Source organism: Elgaria multicarinata, chromosome 13 (assembly GCF_023053635.1).
Source record: "Elgaria multicarinata webbii isolate HBS135686 ecotype San Diego chromosome 13, rElgMul1.1.pri, whole genome shotgun sequence".
In the NCBI taxonomy this organism is placed as follows: domain Eukaryota; kingdom Metazoa; phylum Chordata; class Lepidosauria; order Squamata; family Anguidae; genus Elgaria; species Elgaria multicarinata.
In genome coordinates, this window is record NC_086183.1 from 329,000 (window position 1) to 351,704 (window position 22,705).

A 22,705-nucleotide genomic window follows, 5' to 3' on the forward strand; every position below is an offset into this window, starting at 1 on the left:
TGAGCCAATTGCCCTTAGCTCATCAACCACTTGCAGGACTGCATTTACATGGTCTGGCAAGCTGGCTTCTCTTTCAAGCCTCATTCTAAACAACTTTCTCTTCAATAAAAGCACTTTGTACATATGTGGTGGTCATGTCCAAAGGTGAATACTTTCTGGTAGGCATGTTATTATTATTATTTATTTATTTATTTATTTATATAGCACCATCAATGTACATGGTGCTGTACAGAGTAAAACAGTAAATAGCAAGACTCTGCCGCATAGGCTTACAATCTAATAATGTGCTCCACTCTGATTAGAACCGGAGAATCAGAAGCGAATTGGCCTGCTCCGCCTTGCCCAGAGGTGGAGTAGAAGCGGACTGCGGACCCCTAGAAGCAAGGCGAAGAGAAGCGCCCATTTTCGGAGCGATCCTCTTTCCGCGGACCGATCCAATCGCCATTTTGAAACATTTCGCCCATAGGATTGCATTGCGGAAAAGAAAAGGGGATAACTGTGTTGTTTTTGAAGCTATCTTTCTGAAACTTCTTGTGCTTGTGCCATGACTCTCTGTCATGACTGGGGGTCATTTTGAGCCTACTCTCAGCTCTCTGCGTACTGCGGTTCGCTTGCTAGAATTTTTTAAAAAGTAGGGTAAAGGTGGGGAAAAGATTACCTTTTCGATTGCTGAGGGGCAGAGTCAACTCCCGGTCATGATCACATGATCCCAAAGTTGGAGGAGGGGATAGGCAAAACGGGTAACTTGGGATTTTGGGAACTTCTCTTTCTTAGTCTGAACGGACTTTTCCCAGTGTTTTTTAAAACAGTAGGCCCACCAAATGCACAAACACAACCTGAAATCATATACTAAGCCAATAATAAGAGATAGAAAAAGCACAGCACTGCTACCCACCCTAACTTTGGGGAACAACTGAATAGATGTGGTGCAAGGGGATGAGCTCCCCTAGGGCATGTGGACGTGCCCTCACTCTCCTGTACTTGGTGGGCCATCAGAGCCCTCCAAAGAGTAACCAAGTGGAGCAATGCCTATCATGAGTTGAAGTGAGTGTTTGCTTCTTAAAAGACTGGTACCTAGACAGGACCAGTCAAATTGGCTGATGCTTCCCCCTTTGGGCACGTCCACTCCCCCCCCCCCATTACTGGTAAAAGACAGATATAGTCTTTTTAAAAAAGTTCTTCTTGTTGTTTATTCAGCAACACTGCTGCTTTTAATTCCACCCCTCCTTTGTTTATTTGCTTATTTATTTATTCCATCTTATATGCATTACTGGCTTATCCTTGGCTCACTTCCTTATGCCCCCAGAAATGTCTGCTGCCTGCCTGCCTTCCCTCCCTCCTCCCCTGCCCGCCTCGCAGGGATGGTTTGTGTCTGGCTTTGACTCAGGGGAGAAGTCCTTCCTGTGCTCAATTAGACTTTTGGAAGTTCCAAATCCATTTTTCAAGTGTGGAAGAAGATTCATATTTAGGTTGATCTCTACTCCCCAATTCATGGCATCTTGGGATTTCCTTTGAAATGGCCCCATTGAGCTGTCTGCAGTTTTAAGCTCCGCCAAAAAACAGGGGATGATGGGATTGCCTTGCACCTTGGCATGATTGTGGGTCAAGATGGCATCTCTGAGTGTGCCCACTTCCCTTTTTTTTTATCTGTCCAAATATCAGAGAACAGTCCACGTCTGCAAATGGGGTGCCCGATTTTCATAAAATCCCCCCAAAATCAGGAGATGATGGGACTGCCTTGAGTCTTGGCATGCATGTGTATCCCTGGATAAGCTATCATGGTGGCGAGTTTGAGGTTTTTAACGTGCAAATTGACGGAGCTATCGAAAGGGGTGTGAATGGGGTGCCCGATTTTCATAAATTCCCCAAAAATCAGGGGATGATGGGACTGCCTTGAGTCTGGGCGTGCATGTGTATCCCTGGATAAGCTATCATGGTGGCAAGTTTGAGGTTTCTAACGTGCAAATTGACGGAGCTATCGAAAGGGGTATGAATGGGGTGCCTGATTTTCATAAATTCCCCAAAAATCAGGGGATGATGGGATCGCCTTGAGTCTTGGCGTGCGTGTGTATACAACCATGAGGTGTCATGGTGCCAAACTTGAGGTTTCTAACTTTAATAGAAAAAAAGTTGTATACTTTTTTAGCTTAATGCAAGCCTATGGGGCGGGGGAAAACGGAGCTCCGATCCGTATCCGGAGCGCCGCAGCAGAGCGGAGCGGAGCGGACATAGGTGGTGCGGGGGCGGAGCGAAGCGGCCCGATCTGCAAATCACGGATCTGGAAGAGAAGCGGAGCAGAGGGTCTGTGCACACCCCTACTTTCTGGAACAATGTTCCAGGAGATTAACTCAATAATCGGACAATGGGTTCACCCATCCTCCCACCTAGCACTGATAAATTTATATATAGGACTGGACAATAAACTATTAGACAAGGATTTAATAGGCCACCTTTTACTGATGGCAAGAGGGTTGATTGCCAGGCACTGAAAAGATGGCAAAGGCCTACACATAGATAATTGTTATCAAAGGGTTTGGCAGATTGCCCTTCTGCCTCCCTTACTATAGTTACTTCTTGAAAAATTGACAGATAAAATGAGGAAAGTATGAGAAAATAAATTTGTAGGGACATGGAAGAAATCTATTAACTTTGTGAATAAAGAAGAAGGGAGAACCCCCTATTACTGTACATAGACATTTGGAGTGGATAGGAAGATGGCCTCCCACGTTCCCTGGGCGGTTTTCTCATTCCTGATGTGGAGCAACTGGTCATCTTGGACCAACAAGATGAGGGGCCCCCAATTAGTGTAGTGACGGGAAGGGGGAGATACGGTGTTGTGAGGAGGACGTGCCAGGTAAGGGGAACGCAACCCAGGCAATTAATGGCTGTGCCATGTTCCGGTCCTCCTTGCACCCGCAGGTTTGTTGGTTGCTCTATCAGCCAGCCCTCGGGCCTCCTGATGCTGCTCTTAAATGCCAGATCGGTGCATAATAAGATCTCCCTCATCCACAACTTAATTGTGGATGAGGCAGCCGATCTGGCATGTATAACCGAGACCTGGGTGGGTGAGCAGGGAGGAGTCAGTCTCTCCCAGCTATGCCCACTGGGGTACCTGGTTCAGCATCAGGGTAGACCTGAGGGCCGGGGAGGGGGGTTGCTGTGGTATATAGGAATTCTATCTCCCTCTGCAGGCTCCCTGTCCATGTGACTACTGGTCTGGAGTGTTTGCACCTTGTGTTGGGTCAGCGGGACAGATTAGGGATTCTGTTGGTCAACAGACTCCCTAGGTGAGCTGAGGGAGGTGGTCTCGGCTGCATTGCTGAGATCCCCCAGACTGTTGGTTCTGGGGGATGTCAACATTCATGCCGAGGGTGCCTTATCCGGGGCGGCTCAGGATTTCATGGTCTCCATGACAACCATGGGACTGTCCCAACATGTCATCGGCCCAACACATGTAGCAGGGCACACTCTTGACCTGGTTTTCACAACTGGACATGGAGATGGTGATCTGGAAGTGGGGGACCTTACATCAGTCCCTTTGTCATGGTCGGCTCACTGCTTGCTGAGGTTTAGACTTACAGCAGCTTTTCCCATCTGCAAGGGTGGGGGATCTATTAAGATGGTCCGCCCCCGGAGACTAATGGATCCGGATGGTTTCCAAAGGGCTCTGGGGAGTTTTCCGGCTGATAGGGCTGGCTCGCCTGTCGAAACCCTGGTTGATCTGTGGAATGCAGAAATGACCGGGGCGGTTGACAGGATTGCTCCCGAGCGCCCCCTCCTGAGTAGAGCTCATACGGCTCCGTGGTATACCCCAGAGCTGAGAGCAATGAAACAAAATAGGAGACGGCTTGAGGGCAGGTGGAGACGAACTCCTAGTGGATGCAATCAAATATTGGTAACTGCCTATAGTAAGGCATATTCAGGGGCACTGAGGGCAGCAAAAAAACAACACTTTGCTGCCACTATTAAATCTTCAATTTGCTGCCCAGCGGAGCTTTTTAGAGTTGTCCGGGTGCTATTACATGCTGGCCCCAAGGACATGGTACAATCATCTGAGGCCCATTGTAATGAATTTGCTAGGCAATTCCAGAACAAAATCTTTTGCATCCGTCAGGACTTAGACTCCAGTGTTATAGCAGGTGAATCTAGTGAGGTGTCCAGAGTACAGTCTTGTCCAGTTTCAGTTGGTACAGCTCGAGGATTACTTTCCCTTAAGACATACTCATATAGTTGTGTACCTTCAAAGAGGACACAACAAAGCAAAGGCAATTCTACTATAATCAAAAAGGAAAAAAACCAAAGCAGAAATCGACAATATGGATGGAAAGGAGTCCCTAGAGGTGGTGACCTGCAAAGGGTGTGCAATGTTCGTGTTTCTGCCTGAGCTCAACATGGCGTATACCTGCAACAAGTGCAAGCTGGTGGCACTTTTGGAAGAAAAAGTGAGAGGACTTGAGCAGCGAGTGTCCACCCTCCAAGGAATAAGAGAAGTCGAGGAGTTCTTAGACCGAACGGTGGAACTGCAACAGCAACAAGAAGCACATGAGATTGAAGAACAACAGCCAGCTGAAGCAGAAGTGGAGTATGCTGAGGGGAGGAAAGCCAATGAAGAGGAAACTCCCTGGAAAAGAGTGACAGTTAGGAGAGGAGGAATTAGAGGGCGTTCTGCACCGGTGGGGCCATTGGAGTTAAGCAACCGCTTTCAGCTTCTGGAGAATGAGACTGAAGGACAGTTTGCAGAGGAGGAAGTACAGGAGACACCATGCAACAGTGACCAAGAGACAGAAGGAAGGTCAACCAAGAAGAAGAGAAGAGTAGTCGTTGTGGGAGACTCCCTGCTGCGTGGGATTGAAACCCAAGTATGTCGTGAAGACCCATGGACTCGCCAGGTGTGCTGTCTCCCTGGAGCACAGATTAGAGATGTGACTGAAGGGTTACCGAAGCTCATAAAGCCCACGGACACATACCCTTTTCTTATCATCCATGTGGGAACAAATGATGTCGCCAAGCAGAGCTATGAAGAAATCATTTCAGACTTTGAAATTCTGGGAAGGAAACTGAAGAACTTTGGGGCCCAGGTAGTTTTCTCATCCATCCTCCCGGTTCTTGGAAGAGGATTAGAAAGGGAAAGAAAAATACTCCGGATGAACGACTGGCTTTGAAGGTGGTGCCGTCGTGAGAGTTTTGGATTCTGGGACCACGGGCTACGCTACTTGGAACATGGACTGCTGGCAAGGGATGGGTTGCACCTCACAAGGGCTGGAAAGAATGAGTTCGGCCACAGCATGAAGGACTTCATCAAGAGGGCTTTAAACTGAATCTTACGGGGGTGGGAGACGTAAATTTTGAGGCAACAATGGATGAAGGCCAATGCACCACAGTACAGAGAACAGCTCCAACAGTGTCCCAAAATAGTGTCTGCAACAAGGTAGGAACAAAGCCAGACTATAAAACACATGGTCTTCGATGTCTCTATACTAATGCCCAGAGTATGGGAAACAAACAGAATGAACTTGAACTCTTATTACATGAAGGCAAATACGACTTGATAGGTATAACTGAAACTTGGTGGGATGACTCCCATGACTGGAATATAGCAATTGAAGGATATAACTTGTTCAAAAAGAACAGAAGAAATAGAAAGGAAGGTGGAGTTGCACTATATGTTAAAAATACCTATCCCTGCACAGAAATACAGGTGGATGAGATTGGGAGCCCCGTCGAGAGCGTCTGGATTAAAATAAATGGGGCTAGGAATAAAAAGAATATGATAATCGGAGTCTACTACCGACCACCCAATCAAGGAGAAGACGAGGACGAAACTTTTGAGAAACAAATTGCCAGTGTTTCAAGGAAGTGTCATGTAGTAGTGATGGGGGACTTCAATTACCCTGATATCTGTTGGGAGACCATTACTGCCAAAAGCGGCCCTTCCAAGAAATTCCTGACATGTATGGGTGATAACTTTCTCCTACAGAAAGTGGTGGAAGGAACTAGAGGATCGGCAATCCTTGACTTGTTATTGACCAATAGGGATGACTTAGTGGATAAAGTGGCAGTTACGGGAACTCTGGGGGAAAGTGACCACGTCATACTTGAATTCTTGATTACGAAGGAGACAAAAGTCGAGCGTACCCATACACGTACTCTAGATTTTAGGAAAGCTGATTTTAATAAACTCAGAACTATAATAAGTAAGGTCCCGTGGCAAGGGAGCCTAAAGAGAAAAGGAGTGCAGGATGGGTGGGAGTATCTAAAAAATGAAATTTTAAAGGCACAGTTACAAACAATTCCAACAAGGAGAAAAGATAGAAGACAACAGAGGAAACCAATGTGGCTCCACAAAAAGCTTATTGATGAACTGAAAACAAAAAGGGATACATATAGGAAGTGGAAGGAAGGCCAGGCTACAAAAGAAGAGTACAGACAAGTGGTGCAGAAGTGCCGAAATGGCGTCAGGAAGGCTAAAGCTGTGAATGAGCTGAGATTAGCTAGGGATGCTAAAAGCAATAAAAAAGCTTTCTTCAGATACGTGAGTAGTAAAAGACAGAGGAAAGAAATGGGGGTTCAACTGCTTAATGAGGATGGCAAATTGATAACAGACGACAAAGAAAAGGCTGAAGTGCTCAATTCCTACCTTGCCTCGGTCTTCTCCCAAAAGCGGGTCTATGACCCCCCTGGAAAAAGTGAAGCAGAAGTTGAGGGGGCAGGATTGCAGTTTGAGATTGATAAACAAATGGTCAAAGAACACCTAATTTCCTTGAATGAGTTCAAATCTCCAGGGCCCGATGAACTGCATCCAAGAGTAATGAAGGAGCTAGCGGAAGAACTCTCAGAACCTTTGTCTATTATCTTTGCAAAATCATGGAAGACGGGTGAGGTGCCGGATGACTGGAGGAGGGCTAACGTTGTCCCTATCTTCAAAAAGGGCAAAAAGGAGGAACCTAGGAACTACAGACCAGTCAGTCTGACATCCATCCCTGGGAAAATTCTGGAGCAGATTATAAAGAAGTCAATCTGTAAACACCTTGAAATCAATGCAGTGATTACTAGAAGCCAACATGGATTTGTCAGGAACAAATCCTGTCAGACTAATTTGATCTCATTTTTTGATAAGGTAACCTCCCTTGTGGACTGTGGGAATGCTGTGGATGTCATATATCTTGACTTCAGCAAAGCTTTTGACAAAGTACCACATGACATTCTGATTAACAAACTAGTTAAAAGTGGGCTAGATGGAACAACTATTAGGTGGATCCACAGTTGGCTACAGAATCGGACTCAAAGAGTACTTATCAATGGAACCTTCTCAAACTGGGGAGAGGCAACGAGTGGGGTGCCGCAGGGCTCAGTCCTGGGCCCAGTGCTCTTCAACATTTTTATTAATGATTTGGACGAGGAGGTGCAGGGAACGCTGATCAAATTTGCAGATGACACCAAATTGGGTGGGATAGCTAATACCCTGGAAGGCAGAAACAAACTTCAAAGTGATCTTGATAGGCTGGAGTGCTGGGCTGAAAACAACAGAATGAAATTTAATAGGGATAAATGCCAAGTTCTACATTTAGGGAATAGAAACCAAATGCACAGTTACAAGATGGGGGACACTTGGCTCAGCAATACTACAAACGAGAAGGATCTTGGAATTGTTGTAGATCGCAAGCTGAATATGAGCCAACAGTGCGATATGGCTGCAAGAAAGGCAAATGCTATTTTGGGCTGCATTAATAGAAGTATAGCTTCCAAATCACGTGAGGTACTGGTTCCTCTCTATTCGGCCCTGGTTAGGCCTCATCTAGAGTATTGCGTCCAGTTCTGGGCTCCACAATTCAAGAAGGACGCAGACAAGCTGGAGCGTGTTCAGAAGAGGGCAACCAGGATGATCAGAGGTCTAGAAACAAAGCCCTATGAAGAGAGACTGAAAGAACTGGGCATGTTTAGCCTGGAGAAGAGAAGATGTAGGGGAGACATGATAGCACTCTTCAAATACTTAAAAGGTTGTCACACAGAGGAGGGCCAGGATCTCTTCTCGATCCTCCCAGAGTGCAGGACACGGAATAACGGGCTCAAGTTAAAGGAAGCCAGATTCCGGCTGGACATCAGGAAAAACTTCCTGACTGTTAGAGCAGTGCGACAATGGAATCAGCTACCTAGGAGGTTGTGGGCTCTCCCACACTAGAGGCATTCAAGAGGCAGCTGGACAACCATCTGTCAGGGATGCTTTAGGGTGGATTCCTGCATTGAGCAGGGGGTTGGACTCGATGGCCTTGTAGGCCCCTTCCAACTCTGCTATTCTATGATTCTATGATTGATTCTATGTTGACAAGGTGCTTGGACAGGTACGCGCAACCACCTCTGTACTTGGCTAATAAAAGCTAGTAGGGATGGAACAGCCGGCTGGGCCAAGGAGGTGATTAATGCCTCTCTACGAGAGGGAGTGGTCCCAGACCGTCTGAAAGAGGTGGTAGTGAGACCACTCCTGAAGAAAACTTCCTTGGACCCGGAAAATCTTAGTAACTACAAGCCGGTAGCAAATGTTCCATTCCTGGGCAAGGTCCTTGAGCGGGTGGTGGCGGGACAGCTCCAGACACTCTTGGATGAGACTGATTATCTGGATCCACTTCAATCGGGTTTCAGGCCTGGCTTTGGCACAGAAACAGCCTTGGTCGCCCTGTATGATGACCTACGCCGGGAGAAAGACAGGGGGAGTGTGACTCTGTTGATTCTCCTTGATCTCTCAGCGGCTTTCAGTACCATCAACCATGGTATCCTTCTGGAACGTCTGGCTGAGTTGGGAGTGGAGGGGCACTGCATTGCAGTGGTTCCGCTCCTACCTGGCAGGTCAGCTCCGGAAGGTGGTGCTTGGAGGACATTGCTCAGCCCCATGGACTCTCCAGTATGGGGTTCCGCAGGGGTCGGTCTTGTCCCCCATGCTGTTTAACATGTACATGAAACCATTGGGTGCGGTCATCCGGAGTTTTGGAGTGTGCTGTCATCAGTACGCTGACGACACACAGCTCTACTGCTCCTTTTCATCCTCATCAGGTGTGGCTGTGGATGTGCTGAACCAGTACTTGGCTGCAAAAATGCACTGGATGAGGGCTAATAAACTGAAACTCAATCCAGACAAGACTGAGATGCTGCTGGTGGGTGGTTCCTCTGATCAGATGGGGGGCATTCAACCGGTTCTGGATGGGGTTGCACTCCCCCTGAAGGAGCAGGTTCGTAGCTTGGGGGTTCTCTTAGAACCATCTTTGTCACTTGAGGCTCAGGTGGCCTCGGTGGCACGGAGTGCTTTCTACCAACTCCGGTTGGTGGCCCAGCTATGCCCCTATCTGGACAGGGATAAACTAGCTTCAGTTGTCCATACTTTGGTAACTTCCAAATTAGATTACTGCAATGCCCTCTACATGGGGCAGCCTTTGAAGACGGTCCGGAAGCTGCAGCTCGTGCAAAATGCAGCGGCCAGATTGATTTCGGGAATCAGAAGGTTTGAGCATATAACACCGATTCTGGCCCACTTGCATTGGCTGCCTATAGGTTTCCGAGCCCAATTCAAGGTGCTGGTTTTAACCTATAAAGCCCTACATGGCTTGGGACCGCAATACCTGATGGAACGCCTCTCCCGACATGAACCTACCCATACACTGCGCTCAACATCTAAGGTCCTCCTCCGAGTGCCTACTCTGAGGGAAGCTTGGAGGATGGCAACAAGGGAGAGGGCCTTTTCAGTGGTTGCCCCCCGACTGTGGAATGATCTTCCCGATGAGGCTCGCCTGGCGCCAACATTGTTATCTTTTCGGCGCCAGGTCAAGACTTTTCTCTTCTCCCAGGCATTTTAACAGCATTTAACAACGTTAAGTTTGTTTTTAATGGACCCCAGAATTGTTGTTTTTAAATGGATACTGTTTTTATGTTTTTTAAATTTTGTATACTTTTAATCTTTACTGTTTTTAATTGTTGTAAACCGTCCAGAGAGCTTCGGCTGTAGGGCGGTATATAAATGTAATAAATAAATAAATAAACAATGCAATGGTTGTCCTTGCTTTTCTGTCCCTTTTATTCCAGTCCTGGTTTTTTCTGCAGGTCAACCTGACTCCAAAACCTCCCCCAAGTCATATTTCATTAGCACCATTTTCATCTTGAACTTCCATTTCTGATAGTTCCCGGTGTCCAGTTTTTCCATGGCTGCGTACGTGTTGCCTTCAGCCATTAACCCACATTCTGAGATTTATTTATTTTTGTCTAGCTGATAAGCAGGACTCACAGGTTCCTGAGTGATTCCTTTCGCAGGCTGTTCTTCTTTATCTGCATTCTGGGCCCATAACCTATTGTTGTCCAAATCAGCTCCCTGTGAGTAGCGACGCATGTCAACAAAACAAATACTCCAGTAGTGGTTAGAAAGAAACTTTACTTTAGGGATAAGTAACTTTTCATCCTAGGATATGATAGCTCAGTTCAACCATGTGTTCAACAACCCATGAAGGAGGGAACAAGAAAAAGAAGGAAGTAGAGGGGAGGAGACAAGAAAGGGAAAAACAAAAGTCACAGCAATCCCCTCCCACCTTGCTCAGGTATACATTAACTCTTTAGCTCCAGATTCAGTGACCTGCAGCCCGAGTTCTGCTAACAAAAAGAAGGGTAGAAAAAGTGAAGAATAACGCAGAAGGAAAAAATAGAATATATATGAAGTTGCTTCTCTAGTGTACAAAAAATGATAAGAGAAGTTTCAACTCGAGGCTGTGGTCGAAGGAGAACTAAGGGACCAGGCGGAAAACATGCCCACACATGCGCCACAGCAGAGGAGAGCAACTGTGGATGATGCAGGAAGGAGAGAGCACATAGGTGGACATTATATCCTGTTGTGTTCATGTTGTACTAAGTTTTTTAAAACATATAATTAGGTCAGTGTTCATTATGCATGTTCTGCAGCTACCTTTGCAATCTATGAATGAAGTATCAGCAGGCAATTTTTAGACAGCCTTCTGTAGGACTTAATTTGCTTGCAATTAGCACTTGGAGCACTGTATTAATGAATGCTTTCTGATAGCCCTGCAATGTCTCACATGTTGCTCTGGGGCTGCATCCAAAAATGCCCTGAAAGGGAAGTTTCTTGGGGTTTTGGTCTATGCTTAAGGGATGTGTATAGGCAGGGGAGGGTGTTACTGCCAAAGCAGAAAGGAATTAACTCCTAAAAAAGGCAGCCCAAGCAAGGCTTCCCTGTCAGAGGATTCCTTTCTGATTATTAAGGTCAGGCAATGGTCAGAATTACAGGTCCTTTTCAACTTCTAAGGGTTGTGCTGCTGTGCACAAAATCTGGGCAACTTGTGCAAGTGGGCTTTGTGTATGTTAGCAGTACAATTTGGAAGTGTCCCCTCCGTCCACACATCCATATTGCATTGGTAACATGTACACTAGGCACCAGTCTTCCTTACAGCAACCCTATAAAGTGGAGTGAGGGACCTTTTCCCCCTGGAGGGCCACATCATCTTCAGGGTGCATGCCACTGGCGGATGTGGACAGAACCAAAAGTAGGCATGGCCTCTGGCCTCTGTACCAGAGGAGTGGACGATGGCCATTGTAACGCCAATGTTTAAAAAGGGATCCAGGCACAATAGAAGGCAGGGCTCTTGCAGCTCTAACTGTTGAGATGATGAGGGAATTTCACCAGATGCTGCATGCATAAAAATTACACACCTGCTGAAATTCCCTTTTCTATACAATTGTTAAAGATACAGAAGCCCGGTCCTCCTTTTCAAAAGGTCACCCTAATCCAGGGGGATCTGAGAAATTACCAGCCAGTTAGTTTAACATCTGTTCCAGATAAATTGGTTTAAAGCATTATTAAAGACAAAATTAATAAGCATATAGGATAAGCCCTTCTGAAAAAGAATCGACATGTTCATAAATGATCTGGAATTAGGAGTGAGCAGTGAAGTGCCCAAGTTTGCCAATGACACCAAATTATTTAAGGTTGTTAAAACAAAAAAGGGATTGTGATAAGCTCCAAAAGGATCTCTCCAAACTGGGACAGCGGGCATCCAAATGGCAGTTGTGGTTCAATGTAAGCATTGAGGTGATGTATGATGGGATGCAAATTCCCAACTGTAGGTACAACCTGATGGAATCTGAGCTAGTGGTGACTGAACAAGAAAGGGATCTTGGGGTTGTGGTGGACAGTTTGATGAAAACGTCAAGCTGTGGTAAAGAAGGCAAACTCCGCATTGCACATTATTAGAAAAGGAATTGAGAATAAAACAGCCAGTATCATACTGCCTTTATACAAATCTATAGTGCAACCACACTTAGAATACTATGTACAGTTTTGGTCACCACACCTAAATAAAAAAAATATAGAGCTGGAAAAAGTTCAAAAAGGGGCATCTAAAATGTTCAAGGGACTGGAGCATCTCCCTTAAGAGGGAAGATTACAACAGCTGGGATTGTTCAGCTTGAAAAAATGGAGGCTAAGGAGAGACCTGATAGAGGTGTACAAATTTACATGGTCTGGAGAATGCAGATAGGGAGACATTTTTCTCCCTCTCTCAAAATACTAGAAACCAGTGTCTTGATAGGCTATCTCTGTCTAACTACCGACCTGTCTCTTTGTTGCCGTTTGTTTCAAAGATCCTGGAGCGTGCGGTCTACTCTCGCTGTCTTGACTTTCTTTCTAGTAACTCTGCTTTGGATCCATTTCAGTCTGGATTCCGTCCTCTGCATTCCACCGAAACAGCCCTTACTAAGATCACCAATGATCTCCTTACTGCCAAGTCTAAAGGCCATTATTCTGTTCTTATTCTCCTTGATCTAACTGCAGCCTTTGACACGGTTGATCATGATCTTCTCTTAGATTCCCTTCATGACCTTGGATTTTGTGGCTCTGTCTATAACTGGTTTGCCTCCTATCTAGCGGGTCGCTCTTTCAGCGTGTTGACTAATGGCAGCTTGTCTTCCTCCTTTCCCCTTTCAGTAGGGGTTCCGCAAGGCTCGGTGCTTGGCCCGTTGTTGTTTTCCTTATACATGTTGCCCTTGGGCAAGCTTATTCAATCTCATGGCCTCCAATATCATCTGTACGCCGATGATACACAACTATATCTGTCATCTCCGGAACTTTCTCCTGATGTTCACGATCGTATCTCGGCATGTCTTTCAGATATCTCAGCTTGGCTGCTTCATCGTCGCTTGAAACTTAACATGGCAAAGACTGAATTGCTTGTTTTTCCTCCTAAACCTTCTCATCTCTCATTCTCTCTTACTGTCAATGATGTTACGCTTACTCCGGTCAAGGAAGCTCGTAGTCTTGGCTTTATCTTCGACTCCTCGCTCTCCTTTATTCCTCATATTGAGGCAGTAGCTAAATCTTGTTGATTTTTCCTGTATAATATTGCCAGGATTCGATCATTTTTGTCTGTCTCTTCTGCCAAAACGCTTGTTCATGCACTGGTTATTTCACGGTTGGACTACTGCAACCTTCTTCTCTCTGGCCTTCCTTCTTCTCACATCAGTCCGTTGGTTTCTGTTCACCACTCTGCCACAAAGATCATCTTCTTGGCTCGCCGCTCCGACCATGTTACTCCACTTCTGAAATCTCTTCATTGGCTTCCAATTCACTTCAGAATCCAATATAAACTTCTCCTGTTAACCTTCAAAGCTTTTCACGGTCTAGCTCCTTCCTATCTCTCCTCTCTCATCTCACACTATTGCCCCGCTCGTGCTCTTCGCTCCTCTGATGCCATGTTTCTCGCCTGCCCAAGGGCCTCTACTTCCCTTGCTCGGCTTCGTCCATTCTCTTCTGCTGCCCCTTACGCCTGGAACGCTCTTCCAGAACATTTGAGAACTACAAGTTCAACCGCAGCTTTTAAAGCTCAACTAAAAACTTTTCTTTTTCCTAAAGCTTTTAAAACTTGATGTTGTGCAGACTTCTACTGTTACTTTCTACTGTTAGTTTTACCCTACCCTGTGCCTGCTTACCCTACCCTGTACCTGTTTGCATTCTCTTCCCCTCCTTATTGTTTTACTATGATTTTATTAGATTGTAAGCCTATGCGGCAGGGTCTTGCTATTTACTGTTTTACTCTGTACAGCACCATGTACACTGATGGTGCTATATAAATAATAATAAATAATAATAATAATAATAACAATAATAATCCCATGAAGCTGATTGGTGGGAGATTCTTCACACAGCACAAATTTCAACTATGGAATTCACTACTGCATGATGTAGTGATGGCCACCAACTTCGATGGCTTTAAAAAGCAGTTGGATAAATTCCTGTAGGAGAAGTCCATTAATGGCTATTAGTGGCTATCACTGGCATTCAAGAGGCAGCTGGACAACCATCTGTCAGGGATGCTTTTAAGGTGGATTCCTGCATTAAGCAGGGGGTTGGACTCAATGATCTTATAGGTCCCTTCCAACTCTACTAGTCTATGATTCTAGTCCTGATGGCTAAGTGCAACCTCTAGTATCAGATGCAGTAAGCATGTACGCTTTACTTGCTGGGGAACATGGGTGGAAGGTTGCTGTTGCACCACGTCCCTGGTTGGCAGCTGGTTGGCCACAGAATGCTGGAGTAGATGGACCCATGGTCTGATCCAGCATGGCTCTTATGTTCTAATGCCTGGACGAATCTGTCAGTTTTGTTTTCTCTTGCATTTGAGATTTTTAAAACTTCACATTATTTCTCTTCTGTTCATGAAGGAATTTGCAAATTTTGGCAAATCCTCATGAAAAAAATCTGTACAAAATTTTCACCCATCTCTAGTCTACACAAGCTGTTTTATCCAAAAATACTTTATGCAGTCTGAATCACACACTGGGCAATATTCTTGATCACGCCTTTCTTTTGTTGCTAGGAAATGATGAACTCACTCTTGCACCCTCCCATCCTGCACCCCCCACAATGAGCTTTGTGACATCACAAGAGAAGCATGGTCCCTAGGAAGATGTCTGCATGAAATAGCAGGCACGGAAGACAAGAAAAGAAAAGCCCACTGTTGCTCACAGTGTCTTTCCCTAGTAGATTACACCCAGGAAAAATAAAAAATAAAATCCCAGGTGTCAGTAATTAAAGGGGGGACTATTTTTTTTCTTTTTTAATAGGATGAACAGAGTGGAGCTGAAGTTTGAAACTTCTGCTTCCAAGGACCATTTTAAAGTGGAAAAATAGCACAATTTCAAATTACCCCCTCCCACCACAGTATCTGGCTTCAAATACTGGTACCCAATTTATTCCCCTCCCCTCAGGTTCACAACTGCACACTTGCAGGAAAGTGTTTTTAAAATGGATGGATTAATAAATAAATCTTTTCTTTGATGAAATAGGTGCTATTTTGCTTAATAGGTCTGCATTTTGCTTTTTTATTATTTCATTGTAATCCAAAATATACAATTACTTCAGCTCTAACACAATCCCATCCCATATTTCATGATTACAAGAGATATATTGATGTGTGGGTGGGTGGGTGTCTTTTGGGGAGATGTGACGGGGGGGGGGGGTGTCACATCTCCCCAAAAACAAAATAGTGCCATTTCCCCCACACAAGATGACTATTTGGATCCCACTCTTCTGTTCTGCTCACAATAACACACAACAACCCAGAAGTACATATAAAAAAACCCACATTTAAAACATTGGTTTTAGGTTAATTATTGCAATTAAAAGTTACTGCCAGACAGGAGTAACACTGAAAATTAAAGTCTGTCGGGGGGGGGGGGGGCGATTACCTGATTACAAGAAGTCAGAGGGGGCCTGATAGAACTCTGTTCGAAGGGTATTTCAAAGCCATGATGCCACCACCCAAAAGGCCTGCTGCTCTGACCTTTATTCTATTAGATTAACCCCATCATGGGAAATTAATTAAAACTAAAACTGCCAATATTGTAATGGCTTTAGACAAATTTATGGTGCAGACACACCTGAAGTACTATGTACAGTAATAAGGATATTATAGAGTTGGAAAGGCCCCGGCCAGAAAGCACTACTGAGCGCTAGCTCACAAGGGGAGGCGGGCGCTGAAGGCAAGACGCGCTAACGGGGGCGAGGCTGGCCCCGCGGGCAGCGGCGGGCGATGGGAAGCAGACCACGGTGCCTGGCAGAGAGGCCGAGGCCGCTTTCCTCCGGCGGGGAGCCCGGCCAGCCCGGGCGGCTGCACCGAGCGCTAGGGGCGCTTTGGCACCAGAGCAAGGGCGCGGCAGGCAGGCAGCCTCGCCGTGAACTCAGCTGTCTCCTGGGAAGGGAGCGCTAAGCAGGGCCCGAGGCAGCGGCGGCGGCCTGGCGCAGCGTTGCCAGCACAATTCACTGGCTCCGGCGGGCGTCGCTTGCAGGGCGCAGGTACGAAACTGCTGCCTCCTCGGGAAAGGCCAGGAAGGAGCCCCTGCTCCCCACGAAAGCCTGTGGGCGGCGGCTAATTGTGCCTCGGCTTGTGAGCCAAGGCGGGGGCGCAAACCGCGGCCCTGAAGAGTGCCTCCCGCGGCAGCTCCGCAGCCTGCAAATCCCCACGGGGGCGGCCATCGTGAGACGCGCCGCCCTCGCCGGCCCGCTGCTGCTCCTCGGCCCCCGCTGTGGGAGCCGCTCCCTACGCAGACCGTCGCCCTTCGGACGATAAGAAGTTCCGCCCGGAGAGGGCAGGCAGGCAGGCGCGCGTTGCTGAGGGCGCACCCGGCTTCCTCCTTTGTCCGGCTTGGCTTCCCTTGATGTGCATTAAACAAAACTATAAATTGCCCACTGCGTTGCAGCTCCGCTAAGCTTACGCTCCACAAGATCAAGCATGTTAATAAAAGACATAAATTCTCGCTCCGCCTTTGAATCGCGGCGGCTTCCCCTTGGCCAGATCAGCGTGCGTTTGATGCTGGAAAGCCTGCGGAGAGGAGAGGCCAAGCCCTGCCACGCGCCTTCGCGGGCACATTTTGCCCGCTTAGAATCAACGCAGCAGGCTCGGCTAACCCGCGAATTAACTCTCCACACGTAAAAGCACACACGCAAAGCGTCCGATGTTTGTGATTGGCGGAGGGCCGTCCTCCTCGCAGATGCAGGTGGTGCCGCAGCCGCTTTTACTGGGGTCCTTTTTCCAAATGCTTCTGGAAACACCACTTGAGGCGGGGGGAAGGGGTGACAGTTTTGAAAGGAATGGCCTGTTTATTCCCATAGATCAGCAACATCTTTTCAAAATACGGTTTCATGGGGAGTGAGCTCCATCTGACGAGCATTCTACTGCACACTTGTTACTGGGCACTCGCAAATTACTCACATGACCTCGTCTCCCTCTTGTACATCTTCAGCTCCTTCTGGCCATTATTGCGCTGCAAAAAAAACACCCCTCATTGAGCTCACCAGGGGTTAACACGCTCCCTCCCTTCGCTTCTCCGCCTGTTTTTTCCTCAGTTACTTCCTCTTTTCAAAAGAGGAAGTACACAAGGAGCACGAGGCCCAGGGAGTCGGCTGTTCTAATGGCGCTGCTTCTCCTGCACACAGAAGGAGAGAGCGAGTTTAAAAAAACTTAACCAGGTTTTTGTTTTGTTTTTGTTAACCAGGGGCAGAAGGTACACAGGAGACAAACGACGTCATGGGAGGGACCTGAGAAAACTCCGTGAGAGCCCAGTAATGAGCGTGCAATAAAATGCTTGTGGGATGGAGCTTATAAAGTCCGGTTGCTGCTCTCTCCTACTAACTGGAGTGAATGGGGCTAATTACTTCCTGTTTTCAGGAATCGATGTGGGAGCGGCGACAGAAGAAGTGACTGGAGCCGATGGAGCTTTAAGAATGTCAGTAATCCGGGTATTGATGGTGAACTGGGCAAGAGGGAGAAATGGGCAAATACCCTCCCCCCCTTTTTTTAAAAAAGAAAGAACAGTAACACATCAAGCAGTGATGTGCAAAACTTACGGCTCTCTAGATTTCCTTTCCAGAACCTATTTCTCTTGGAAATGTTAGGATTCCTTTGCAGCAGGTAAAGTGACCCACAGCCCAAAAGGTAAAAGTTGAAAATTAAGCCAAAATTTATGCCAAGTAGCACTAAGTAATTTTCCAGTTCTGGAATTAATTTTCAGAACACCAAATAAGTGTTTTCCATAAGGGAAGATGACAGTATGGCTACACATTGCATTTAAGGTGTTCATGTAAGTTGTGACTACCAAGCTTGGATATAGAAAATCCACTGCACCATGAACCACCCCACTGTACAGCGTTGAGCATGTCACTGTACCTCAGCTTGCCTCAGAAAGTGGTTATGAGGCTAACGTGAAATAGCCTCTCTATGTGGTGCTGATGAGTAGGCAGGCAGGTACAGGGCTGGGCAGAGGGGGGGGCAGTGGGGGCAGTTGGTGTGGATCTATGATTTTGAGGGGGGTTACTCTGAGTCCCCCTGGGCAAATTTGCTTGATTTTTCTGCTGTTGTTGATGAATTTGCCCAAAGAAAAGCACATAAAGCATTTCTGAATGTGAAGAAGTGATGTCTTATATACATCCTGAATAAAAGTGCTTGCCATTACTTTTTATAAATCGTTCTAGTTCATATGTATTTAGAACTGATTAAAAATACTTAAGCAGTTTGAAATGGGGCCTACGTTTCCTATCTGGCCCAGGCCTATTACCAGCTTTGCCTTGGGCAGGCAGGCGGGCAGGCAGGCACACACCCTTCTAGCACTGGTATGCGTGTGTCCCTAGGAGGAGTGCTTCCTCCTGACCCCAGTCCCAAAGTGTCTGTTGGGCAGGAATGTGGAAACATTTCCCCCCAGAGGTGAAGTGTCAGGGGCTGCATGCTTACCATGGTGGGTGGGGGCCCAAAGCCACTCCACACTTTCTCTATTAGGGTCATCACTATTCTCCCTCCCTCCCCCCTCTCAAAAGGAAGGGGGAGAGAAAGAGTTTTAAACCTCTCCTGCCCCTTAGATCCCAACACAAAGCCCTGTTTACCCCCATGCTGCTCAGCAGGGAAGAGCAGGCCGTGGAGCACTTGGACTTCTGTAGTCAAGCGCCCCCTTTTAACTGCTTCCCAAAAGGCCAATGATGTTTCAGGCTGTATAAAATTCGGCACCGGGCTGCTTGCACCCCACGGGTTCTCTCTTGAGGTTTGCCCTGAAGTCCAGAGAATCCATGGCCAATTTATTTATTTATTACATTTTTATACCGCCCAATAGCCGAAGCTATTGGTTAATCTGGCCACCTATAGTAACGCCCAACACATTATGCCATGGAAGATTGATACTGACGATACTGTGTGCTTTAAAAAAAAGAACAACATTTCAAGTTAAACTTCCTTGGACAAACTGAAGCCCAGCAGAGATGGCTTTCTTACCATTTTGTTGAAATGGGCAATTCATTTTAGTCCATAAGAATCTTTGGAAATCTTCGAAATGTGGCACCTTCCCCATCCAAGCTACAAGATGACATCTTCTCTCCTCATCTCTGCTTATGTTTCCATCCATACAAGTGCTTTTAAGCTGACGCTCTGACACTCATCTAGTGGCAGCAACCGAATGCTAGGTAGGCCCTGTACTGCTGGCAACAATTGTGCTCTCTGACCCTTTTGTCTTTCTGGACTTCTGTTTGTGAAACAAAACTGCCTGTCTTGTGCTTCTACTATTTCCCAAGGAGACAGACTGTCTCATGCAGCAAGACGCCCTCCCTGGATTCCCAGGGCTCTCCCTCTTGAAGCAGGCTTAAACCCTAGGACACCTCTCAACAACCAGATTTGGGGCTTATGTGAACACTTGGCAGCCTTGCAGCCCTCCCCAACCATGGGAAAACAGAAATCTTTGCTGCAGAGGTCATTTTTAGCCCCTGCACAATATGGCATCATTAAAAGCCTTGTCCTTCATGCCACTTCTGGGTGCATTTTTATTTGATACTGTTGCAAATTCTTGGAATCTGAGGGAACTGGGAGAGAGCAAGAAGCAAGGCAGTGAGTGCCACATGACAGAGAACGTTGTTCCAACTTGGGTTTGTTCTTATGAGTCTGCAGAGGTGGAAAGCTGGTTTTAAGCGCTCTCTCCCTAGATGTGCCTGACGAGGTGGATGTCTTTGGGCATGATGGTGGCCCGCTTAGCATGGACAGTGCACAGCTTTGTAAGACAAATTGTACAAACATTGGCAATACATTGCTGGTACTTCCTGAAGCTAACCGGTGGACCAAGTCCCTCACCCCACAGCACCAGGTCCACTGCTGGTCTGGATGTCTGATGTGATTCTGAGCTGTTCATTGAGAAGGGCAAACCAAAGGCCCAGCCAGGGTCCAGAGAACGGCAGCTTCAATTGCAGCCACAAACTGGACACATAAACCAGCTTGTTCCCAGTTGACAAACTGAGTCAGATTTCATCAGTTGTTCAGAGTATCCAGTCACCAGGCAGTTGCGGGTCAGGAGCCATGAATGTCACTCCCCACTACAGCTGCCAAGTTGAAATGCATCATCTCCCTTGGTCACTGGTGTGGTTAGTGAGGATAGCAGGGATAGAGAGAGATGCAGGAGCTGTAGAGAAGATTGGCAGAACATTGGAATGGTCAGAGCACAAGGTTGGCCTAGTGAAGAAATGGCAGGAGGTGGACCAGAGAAGTTGGGCCCTTACATGAACATTTTGAACTCTTCCTTTGTATTCAAGGCAAACACTGATGTAAGGGAAATTGTGATTGGGAAAATTGTGCAGAACTGGAAAGGATTGAGCTCCGTCTTTCCCTGTCCCACCAAATGCATTGCCAGTCATAGAATCATAGAATAGTAGAGTTGGAAGGAGCCTATAAGGCCATCAGGTCCCCTACAGGCAGCTAAATTTCAGTATTTCAAAAGTTGAGAGCTCCGTCGTAGATCTCCCACAAAACATACAGTTTAACTCATATCTCATTTTGCTTACTTCCAGTTTCACAGCCTTCTGGATTGAGTGCTTTATATATATGTTGCTAATTTATTTCTTGTCTTCCCACCGAATGGTGCCCAAGGCAGCTAACAACAATAAAAATCAAATACAAAATAACAATCAAAATCACAAACATGTTTCCTCTTGGGAATGCATAAAACCCAAACATAGCTACAGGGACATGTTTTGGAAAGCCTGAGCAAATGACCCAGTGGGTCTCTTAAGAATGAAACAATCAAAAGCTGCAAAAACTACCTTGGAGCAAATGCATTGAACTCAGTGGGAATTAATTACTTTCAAGTAAACCTGCACAGAGTTGGTCTGTAAGAGGAAGCAAAGGGTCATTTTGGAAGCTGTTTCATTAATGTCTTACACAGAAACCTTGTATGTTGTCCTTGGCTTTTCTCAGCCTTCCTGAGTTCCCATGGCATTAAGCATTCTTTTAGTACTTTGAGAAATACTCAGTGATGCAACTGATGTTAATATTACTTTGTGACTGTAATCTTATGAAGAACTCTGAGTGGAAAGTGCTGTGCATACATGAAACTCTTTACAAACATTAATTAAAAGCTGCACAACATCCGCATAGTTGGATATTACAGTACTCTTCTCACAGAAGTGGAGCTAAAGTTATCAAGTAATTTAGGACTGCTAACACAGGAGTATTTCAGGGCGGTAGTAGTCAGCCTTTCCTGTCTTATGTGGCAGATGACTCAAGCCCTACTTCCTTGTCAATGTAATGCAGATGGGTAAAAGAGGACAACTTATCCTGAAAATGGAGCCCAGGTGGCCAGGATTTCAAAGAAATGACTGTTTCCTAGCTATCATTAATTAATTGATTGTTATTTATTTATTTATTACATATTTATTTATTGTATTTATTACTATAATTTACTTGCCAATTTTCTATGTTACATTATACTCCGGGTGCTTTACAAACGTCAAATAGTCACAAGAAAATAACAGAATAAATAATAACATAATTAAACAGCATACAACAGCAGCACTAAATTAAGTCAGCAGTACACTAAAATAGCACTAAGATAATATTGAAAGGAGCCAGATCTTGAAAATGCCTGCTGGAATAAAACTCTTTTAAAGCCTGCCTAAAGGCAGGCAATGAAGGAGACAGACAGTGCTCTCTTAGGGAGTGTTTCCACAGTCTGGGTGCTACAACCAAAAATATCCTGCCTCTTCTACCTACTCATTACACATCCGTCATCTGGAAAGCATGGGAAGCATTCAAAAGGATAGGAGAGCAAAATTATCAGGCAGGTTGATATGGCTCACTATGAATAATGGCTATGCCATGCCAAACTCAGTAGAGGACGATAGCTTGTTTCATGAAGTCTTTGCTCCAAGCAAATACCATTTCATTGTCTCAAGTCTTTTACAAAAAGTATGGGGCGCTATATAAATGTAATAAATCAAATCAAATACTTCCATTTTCTGAAAGAAGCCCTCTTTTCTCTAATAGCTACCTTGATAGTGCTAGTTAACCAGGCCGGTGACCTCTTGGGCTTGGTGCTACCTTTCCTAACTTTTAGCATACATTTCAGCTGAGCTTCTGTTATTGTGGTTTTGACTAACTTCCATGCATTTTGCAAGGATTTAACTCTCTTCACTCCCCTTTTCAACTTCCTTTTCACCAGTTCCCTCATTTAAGAGAAGTTCCCTCTTTTGAAGTCAAATATGACTGTGGACTTAGCTAGACCTAAGGTTTATCCCGGGATTATCCCAGGGTCATCCCTGTGCATCTAAATGACACACAGGAGATCCCAGGAGCAGGCAGGGATAAGCTAAGGCCTCAATTACTCTTCCTGGGCAGTTTCCCCACTTAAATATATTATTATT